Genomic DNA, 10,350 nt, shown 5'->3' on the forward strand with positions numbered 1-10,350 from the left:
CCATACTTCACAGTGGGACCTACACATGCAGAGACCATCCATTCACCTACTCTGCGTCTCACAAAGACACGGCGGATGGAACCAAAAATCTCAAATTTGGACTAAACAGACCAAATGACAGATTTCCACCGGTCTAATGTCCATTGCTCGTGGTTCTTGGCCCAAGCAAGTCTCTTCTTCTCATTGGTGACATTTAGTAGTTGTTTCTATGCAGCAATTCGACCATGAAGGCCTGAAGGCCTCTGAACAGTTGATATTGAGATGTGTCTGTAACTTGAACTTTGTGAAGCATTTATTTGGGCTGCAATCTGAGGTGCACTTAACTCTAATGAACTTATCATCCTCAGAAGAGGTAATGCTGCACTTGACGAAACTTAAAAAATTCTTGAAATGTTCCATATTGACTGATCTTCATGTCTTAAAGTAATGATGGACTGTCATTTCTCTTTGTTTATTTGAGCTGTGCATGCCATAATATGGACTTGCTCTTTTACCAAATAGGGCTACCTTCTTTATACCAACCCTACCTTGTCACAACACAACAGATTGGCTCAAACGCATTAAGAAGGAAAGAAATTCCACAAATGTACTTTTAACAAGGCACACCTGTTAATTGAAATACATTCCAGGTGACTACCTCATGAAGCTGGTTGAGAGATTGCCAAGAGTGTGCAAAGCTGTAATCAAGGCAAAGGGTGGCTACTTTGAAGAATCTCAAATATAAAATATATTTGGATTTGTTTAACACTTTTTTGGTTACTACATGATTCTATATGTGTTATTTCTTAGTTTTAATGTCTTCACTAATACTCTACAATGTATAAAATAGCATGAAGAAAGAAAAACCCTTGAATGAGTAGGTGTGTCCAAACATTTGACTGGTACTGTATATAAACAAGTCCATTTGTGGAAATTTTTGGCATGCCTAAACTTAAACTTGTCCTAATATGTACAAATACGCACGTACAGTATATATATATAAAAATACACACACATATATTTTGTGCAAAAGTATCCATAGTGAGCTGCTGATGGAATCACAGAATAAATAATGTGAGACAACGTTGGTCCACAAGCAGTTTACAAGCAGACCTTCAAATAAATCAAGTGTTCCCTAAAAATCTTGGCCGGGGACAGTCCCAAGTAACCAACAAAGTGTAATAAATGTCATGTTGCAAAAGGTACAGACAAGAACCACGTGCCTCTGAGACCAGCGGGAGTGTCCTACTGGGCAAAAACTGGTTGAATGAACGTTGTTTCCACATCATTTCAACCAAAAAAATGTATGTGATGACGTTGAAACAACGTGGAAAACTGATTGGATTGAAAGCAGTCATCAGCATAAGGGAAATTCAAACCTACATTCTTTTATATTTCACTTTGAATTCCCATTAGTTGACAACTCAACCAAATGTAAATCAAAACTAGACATTGAACTGACTTCTGTGCCCAGTGGGGTGTTCCCAGTGGAGAGCAGCCTGGTGAAGGACATGGCCTGGCGATTAAGTGTTCTAAGAGAACAGTCCTGCGATAAGAGTTGTCTCCATTGGATACTGAGATTACATGGATACAGTGTACATCCAAACTCATACGAACACACACCTCAGGGGCTTCCTGCAGCTTGGATCATTGTTGCCAATGAAGAGGAAGTGTTCTGTTGTTGAAGGCTAAATGGAGAATATACACTGATAAGGTTCATACCACCCCGAAAGAGGACAGAACACATTGCAACTTTGTTGGTGATGATGTCAAACTGCGAATTGGCTAACTTTTCAGTGGATGAACAGTGCTAAGTAAGGAGATCATGACATTTAGTAATATTTTGTATTCCTCAATTGCATAACATGCTAAGTTATGTAGTCAAGTGTGATCAAACGCACATCCTTTAGTGGGGCCTAAAAAAGACTGTATGAAAGAAATAGAGCCAGCACACTTGTAAGCTCTACCACGCACCTTTATGAATAAACAAACAACGTTTCACCCCTGCAAGGATCTTCGTCAGGTCTTCGGCCAATCTCACAGATCAAGATGTGCAAGTTGAGGTATGTTGGGAACCTTCTGACATGATCATTTGTTTTTCTCTTTCTCCTCAATGCTTCCATCCAATCCAGGACACCAGAAGTAGCTTCATGCGATTTTCTTAATTAATGAAAACCATTCCACAGTGACCTGAGTGTAGCTGTTGCAACACTGGTTTCCTCAGTGAAAGAGGAATGATAACTATCCTCATTCACAGCAGACAACCGGACTGAACTGACAGCTAAGTTCTGGAAAGGTCAGGTTTTCAGTTTCTGAGCATCCCCTGAAGCTTTACCTTTAATAATGATGTCTATTACTCCAGATAACACCGGGTCAGGTAATGGTAGCCTGGAAAGCCAATCTGCGTTGCAGTGCAGTTTTGACTTGTGGTATTTGATGTCGTTAGTAGGTGCTGACAACAACAAAACCCACCTTTGAATTCTGCTTCTGCAAGTGACAGAATTCCAGTATGTGGTCCAAAGATGCTCATCAGCGGATGATGAGCTGTGAGAAGGGTGAACTTCCTCCCGTACAGATACTGGTGAAATGTATGCACTCCAAAAGCAATGCCTAGGGCTTCACTTATATCTGTGTGTAGTTACTTTATGCATTGTTCAATGTCCTCGATGTGAAAGCGATCGGCTTCTTTTCACCGGAAGGCATGATATGGGACACGATTGCTCCCACACCATATGGAGTAACATCACAAGCCAGTTGGATGGGCAATGATGGGTCTAAGTGTGTTAGTGCCTCAGATTTCAGGAGTGTTTTTTTGGCTTTCAAGAATTCCTCCTCGCATTGTTTTGTCCATTTACATGCTTTGTCCTGAAAAAGCAACTAATGCAGAGGCTTCAGCTTTGTAGCTATGCTCGGGATGAAGCGTCCATAGTAATTGGGCTCACGTTCTGTGGAGCTGGAGCATCCAAGACAGCCTTGACCTTGGATGGAGCCTTGTGAAGGCCCCGTCGTGTCGAGGATGTGTCTGAGGTATTCAACCAATGAGTGGAAGAATGCACATTTGTCTTTATGAACTCGCAGTCCATAGTCCTTCAGTCTCTGTAAGGTCACATCCAAGTTCTGGAGATGGTCCTTTTCAACCTTTCCAGTAATGAGGATGTCATCCATGTACGTGCTTTCAGAAACTTTGCTTAGCTGTCTGGCTTAATACTAAGCTTCCCTGTAATGTATTTCATGCTACACTGCTCTCCATTAAAGACTTCTCCATGTTTCTTTAAGATGGCGGGCCTGTTCCGCCACGTGTCATTGTATGTACTGATGGCCAGTCCAGTGTGATTTTCTCCAGCCATGAACATCCCAGTAGTGATGGATAGTCTCCTTTCATGACATAGAGTGGCAGCTTTTCAGTTTGTCCGTTTACTGAACTGTGACTTCAGTGATGCCTCTCACGGCAACAAATTCACCTGTGTAACACGATGTACTCTGGCTGAAGTGGAAGGTGTTTGTGTCTTTCTGTAGACTGTGTTTGACACACGAGATGCAGCTGCCCCTGTGTCATTCTCCATATGCACTGGTTGCCACTCTAGCAAGGATGAGACATAGTAGCTGTTCGTCCCCCCAGCAACAGTCAGTATATTGAGTGTGACTTTTCAGTCTTTCACGTTTTCTCTGAGCTCCTTTTGTTTCTGCAGGCTCGTTTGACGTGGCCCTTTTTAACACAGGCTCGGCAATCCATGTCCTTATATCAGCATGTAGACGCCTGATGTCCCACTTTGCCACTACGGAAGCATGTGCCTTGATTTCTGATTTCCATATCTTAGCAGCTAGTTCCATGGATACCCTGACTTCACTCCTTAGCCAAATACAAGTTTGTATTTGCACCACTTGGTCTCCCGAGTGGCGCTGTGGTCCAAGGGACTCCATCTCAGAGCGAAGAGGTGTCACTACTTTACCTGGTTCAAATCCAGGCTGTTTCACATCTGGCTGTGATTGTGAGTCCAATAGGGCAGTGCACAATTGGCCCAGCATCATCTGGGTTTGGCTGGGTAGGCTGTCATTGTAAATAAGAATTTGTTCTCAACTGACTTGCATGGTTAAATAAAAATGTTTTTAGAACATAATTAAACTCAGTGCTCTTATAGTTTCTTTAACACAGCAGCAACGATTGTCACTGAATCTCCCTCTTCCCGATTTATTTTGTGGAACCTAAACCATTCAACAATAATTAGTGGTTTTGGTGAAAAGTGTCCTTTCAGTATTTGGCCCCATAACACCCAAAAAAAATGTAGGCACCATTTTTTCTTTATCAATGTCATTTGCAAGAACACAATATTCAAAACATTCTGTAGAAGCGCCACTGCTCAATACTTTCATGAAACTGTCCAATGTTTCCAGACATTTTTCATTTCTCAATAGGGTCCTGATTGTCACTCACTACAATATTGTCCTCAACCACGGTAACATTTTCCTCAGTCACGTGATCTTCATTCACTTCACGCACTTATGTTTCATCCTCAAATTCAGTCATCTAGCGGTTTTTCATTTCAAACTCATCTTCACAGGTGAATAAATATCCTTTCCTTTACTCCTTTTCTGCCGTCCATGACGATGCTAACTCCCTCGCTTAACTAACTCGACGCTGCACTTGCTTTAGCTAGCAATACACCATGCTAACATTAGCCTAGACTGTACTACGGAAAATAAGTTTTAAACTTGAAAAAAAAATACTTCTTCAAGACAGAATAATAACAGTGGGTTCAGACTTGATTTCCGCCGATCTTTTGTTATGTCTCGTTGGTTTCATAACCAGGTCTTTGTAACAATTCAATAATGATGAGACGGGAAGCAGGGATGTGATCATCACAACATGACACAATTCCGATGATGCTCTGCGGCACAACCCCAACACACAACACATAGATTTTTTTTAATGGGACCATATTAAAAGTTACTTGGTATCTAACCATACTAATTTCACTCTACTGGCTCCATTTGTCTGTGCAGCATATGTAACATCCTGAAGATAACAGTTGACATTTTAAGGTTCACATCTTTTATTGTCTCCAGACAAAAGGAAATACGTCAGAGGCTGTGTTTTAGTTGGGTTCAAGAAGTGGTTTAGATATTTATGTCTGAAAAACGAAACCATTCTGAGGATTAAATTGACAAATACACTGGATATAAAAAGTCTATACACCCCTGTTAAAATGCCAGGTTTTTGTGATGTAAATGAATGAGACAAAGATAAATCATATCAGAACCTTTTCTACTGTTAATGTGACCAATAATGTGAACAATTCAATTGAAAAACAAACTGAAATCTTTGAGGGGGAAAATGAAAAATAAAAACCTTACACTAACCTGGTTGCATAAGTGTGCACACCCTCTTATAACTGGGGATGTGGCTGTGTTCAGAATTAACCAATCACATTCAAACTCATGTTAAATAGAAGTCATTACACACCTGCCATCATTTAAAGTGACTCTGATTAGTCACAAATAAAGTTCAGCTGTTCTAGTAGGATTTTCCTGACATTTTCTTAAAGACGAGGAGAAAAATGGTCAGGGTGGTTTCCAAGAGGCCTACAGCAACATTAAAGGAACTGCAGTAATTTCTGGCAAGTACTGGCTGTGTGCTACATGTGACAACAATCTCCCGTATTCTTCATATGAATGGGCTATGGGGTAGGGTGGCAAGACGGAAGCCTTTTCTTACAATGAAAAACATCCAAGCCCGGCTGAAGTTTGCAAAAACAAACATTAAGTCCACCAAAAGCACGTGGGAAAATGTGTTATGGTCTGATGAAACCAAGGTTGAACTTTTTGGCCATATTTCCAAAAGGTATGTTTGGCGCAAAAACAACACTGCACATCACCCAAAGAACACCATACCCACAGTGAAGCATGGTGGTGGCAGCATCATGCTTTGGGGCTGTTTTTCTTCAGCTGGAACCAGGGCCTTAGTCAGGGTGGAAGGAATTATGAACAGTTCCAAATACCAGGCAATTTTGGCACAAAACCTTCAGGCATCCGTTAGAAAGCTGAAGATGAAGAGGAAGTTCACCTTTCAGCACGACAATGACCCAAAGCACACATCCAAATCCACGAAAGCATGGCTTCACCAGAAGAAGATTAACATTTTGGAATGCCCCAGCTAGAGCCCAGACCTGAATCCAATTGAACATCTCTGGGGTGATCTGAAGAGGGCTGTGCACAGGAGATGTCCTCGCAATCTGACAGATTTGGAGCGCTTTTGCAAAGAAGAGGGTGCAAATATTGCCACATCAAGATGTGCCATGCTAATAGACTCCTACCCAAAAAGACTGAGTGCTGTAATAAAATCAAAAGGTGCTTCAACAAAGTATTAGTTTAAGGGTGTGCACACTTATGCAACCAGGTTATTGTGAGTTTTTTATTTTTTATTTTTCCCCCTCAAAGATTTCAGTTTGTTTTTCAATTGAATTCTTCACGTTATAGGTCACATTAAATGTGTAAAAAGTTCTGACTTTGTCTCATTATTTTACATCACAAAAACCTGGCATTTTAACAGGGGTGTGTAGACTTCTTAAATCCACTGTATATTTTGACTGCATATACAGTCTTATTGCGATGATGCAGTCTTATCCTGACCTCATCATCATTATGAAAACTCCCTCATAGTTTTGTTTACACTGCATGAAAAGTGCAAAAGCTATGACAGAAAATTCAGACATGCAAATTGGTGTTGTCGGGAGATCGCAAATGTAGTTGATCAGGTGTCGTTAATCCTGCAACACTGAGTTCCTGTTTTTTCGTGCACAACCTAACCATCATGAAAAATCATTGTGAGTTAGACGGCAAAACATTGTCAAAATCATTTAATTAAGCCTTTCGAGGGAGGGGGGTTCCATTAAGTTAACATGTGGAATTGTTTTTAGATGGTCATAACATGGATCATTTTGCTATTTGATTTAGAATTTTAGGACCTCTGTAGATATAAAGAAATATATATATATACAATTGTTTTTGATTAAACATTGAATTTGGTCTTACTGTTCTTAGCCCATAGAAACACATTGAACAACATATTCATACATGGAAAAACAGAAAGGAAGTTAGTTTTGAAGTGTTTGTCCTATATCTGAAAGATATTTTTTATACCCATATTTAACCCCCTTTTTTGGCACTAAAATAAAATAAGCCTAATGATGATTGAGGATTCTACATGTAACAGTCCGAAGATCAAATATATTCTGATAACATATACTGAGTGTACAAAACACATTCCTGATATTGAGTTGCACCCCATTTTGCCCTCAGAACAGCCTCAATTCGTTAGGGCATGGACTCTACAAGATGTCGAAAGCATTCCACAGGGATTCGGGCCCATTATTGACTCCAATGCTTCCCACAGTTGTGTCAAGCTGGATGTCCTTTGGATGGTGGACCTTTCTTGATACACATGGGAAACTGTTGAGCATGAAAAAATCCAGCAGTATTGCAGTTCTTGACACACACAACCGGTGGGCCTGGCACCTACTACCATGGCCCGTTCAAAGGCACTTAAATCTTTTGTCTTGCCCATTCACCCTCTGAATGGCATACATACACAATCCATGTCACAATTGTCTCAAGGCTTAAAAATCCTTCCTTAACCTGCCACCTCCCATTCATCTGCACTGATCGAAGTGGATTTAACAGGTGACATCAATAAAGGATCATAGCTTTCACCTGGATTCACCTGGTCAGTCTAGTTCATGGAAAGAACAGGTGTTCCTAATGTTTTGTGCACTCAGTGTATGTTAGAGTAGACCAAAGACAATATTCCATATTCAGTAATATGAGACTGCAGGCTGATTGTCCTGAATGGTTGCACATTATTCTCACCCAAAACTCTCCACAGTCTATGCAATGAAATAACGATGTGCTTTGATTGATACGAAATATAACTGGAAAACACAGGTTACACGTAGATCTATTAACGCAGCGATCAAATGGTTGACAGCCGTTTAGCAGCTGTCGTAAAAGTGTAACATTAGTTGATGATTGAAAGTAATAAACCTTATCTTGAAAGTATTGCTGCTGATTGGGAGACATGCTCTATGTCAGCTTCAGAAGAGCTGAGATTTACAAAAATGACTTGTCTGTCAATTAGCATCTTTTTGTGTACTCCTGTGTCAATTAGCATTAAAAAAAAACGTTGCTTTCAGTACAAGACAATGTCTAATCTCACTTCAAAGTTCACACCTCCTTATGTCCACATGCAGGCATGCACACGCCCCCCCCCCCCACACACACACACACACACACACACACACACACACACACACACACACACACACACACACACACACACACATTTGAAATACTTTACTTGAATCAACACATTATATTACAGTAATTTGAAGTATTCAAACAAGAAGGATTCAAACATTTCAAAAGTCACAAATGCATAAACACAACACACACATACACACTTTTTTATTACACAGTTCACAAAATACATTTCCTAAAACTTTGACCCTTTGAATGTTCTTACACCCAGTGTTATGTAAGTTACATTGTATTGTATTGTCTTGCCAGTGTTTGGGAAGTAGCAAGCGTGAGTGTGTGCTCCTGTGTATGTGTGGGTATTACAGTTTTTTCCAACTGCTTACACACAAAATCTTTTCATGTCACACGATTTTTGAAACCTCTCACTCAAAGTGCAAAACTACACACCAAATATCCAAAACCATAAGCTATTTCTCAGCCTTTGACTCAGTTGTCAATTGCATAAAACACTTTTTTCAAAACACTACACACAATTCTCTACCTAAAACACAAAAATCTAACAGGAAGTGACTTGCTTTCCTTTTCCAAACACAACCAATCAAAATGCTACACTTATTCACCAGGTCACACACACACACTCCTCACATGTGCAAACACTAATTGCTTAACTGATCACTAACCAATCACTGCTTTACTGTAGTATAGGCCTATAAATAGGTCAAAGGTCAGATTACCTGTTTTGAACAATGGATGCCAACAATGGACAGAGAGCAAGAGGAGTAGGAGGGAGAGGCAGGGGACAACAACGAGGACAAATTCAAAGACGAAGAGTTGGAAGAGGAAGAAGAGGACGAGGGCAAAGAAGAGAAGGAAGGAGAGCCATCTCTGATGAGATTAGGGCAACACTTGTTGATCATGTGATCAACCACGGTTTGACCATGAGGGAGGCAAAATCTCTCAATCTCCCAACTTGAGTCGATTTACAGTGGCGTCCATAATTCGAACCTTCAGAAATGAGAACAGGTATGCAACTATCTAATGACTATTTTAGCATTACAGTAATGTAATGTAAAATATGTATTACTGCATATTATTGCATAAACATTTGTAACTCTAAGCCATCCATTTGCTGCACTGCATTGAATGAATGAGGTTGGTTATCATGCTGTACTACCTTTTTTTGTACATTGTTTACAGTTCCTATGCTGAACACATACTGTGTTTGAATTCTGTACAGAGTGGAAAGGCAAAGACCTCATGGAGGACGAGGACGCTTGTTTACAGATGTACAAGAGACTGCAATTATAAATATGGTTTTGGCCAATAATGCAATTAGGATTCAAGAGATAAGAGGGCATATCTTGAATAATGACACCATATTTAACAACATCAATGCTGTAAGCCTGTCGACCATACAACGCATCCACCAACGGCACCGAGTGACGATGAAACAACTTTACAAGGTGCCATTTGAGAGAAACTCTGACAGAGTCAAGAATATGCGACATGACTTTGTAGAGGTATGTATGCAACACTACTTCCAGTACTTCAGACATACCATATTTACTCATCTGTATATCCTTTTGTCTGTTACAGAGAATATTGGAGCTGGATGCCCATGTAGCTCGGAGAAGAAAAAAAATGTATATAAAAAAAAAGTATGAAATGTATGCATTCACTACTGTAAGTCGCTCTGGATAAGAGCGTCTCCTAAATGACTAAAATGTAAATGTGATTCGCCATGAATTTATTTATGTGGATGAGGTTGGCTTCAACCTCACCAAAACCAGGCGCCGCGGAAGAAATGTAATAGGACAGAGGGCAATTACCAATGTCCCTGGACAGCGTGGGGGTAATATAACTGTGTGCTGCCATCAATCAAAACGGGGTCCTCCATCACAATGCCACACTGGGTCCGTACAACACCGGCCATATGCTCACTTTTCTGGATACAATTTACACAATGCTTGTCCCTGATCCAGATCAGGAGCCTGCTAGATTTGTGGTTTTATGGGACAATGTTAGTTTTCACCGGGCTGTTCTGGTCCTAAACTGGTTTGCCACCTATCCACAATTTGTAGTTTTGTACCTACCCACCATATTCACCTTTTCTAAATCCCA

The sequence above is a fragment of the Salmo salar genome, chromosome 19 (genome assembly GCF_965601325.2).
Source record: "Salmo salar chromosome 19, fSalSal1, whole genome shotgun sequence".
NCBI classification, from domain to species: Eukaryota; Metazoa; Chordata; class Actinopteri; order Salmoniformes; family Salmonidae; genus Salmo; species Salmo salar.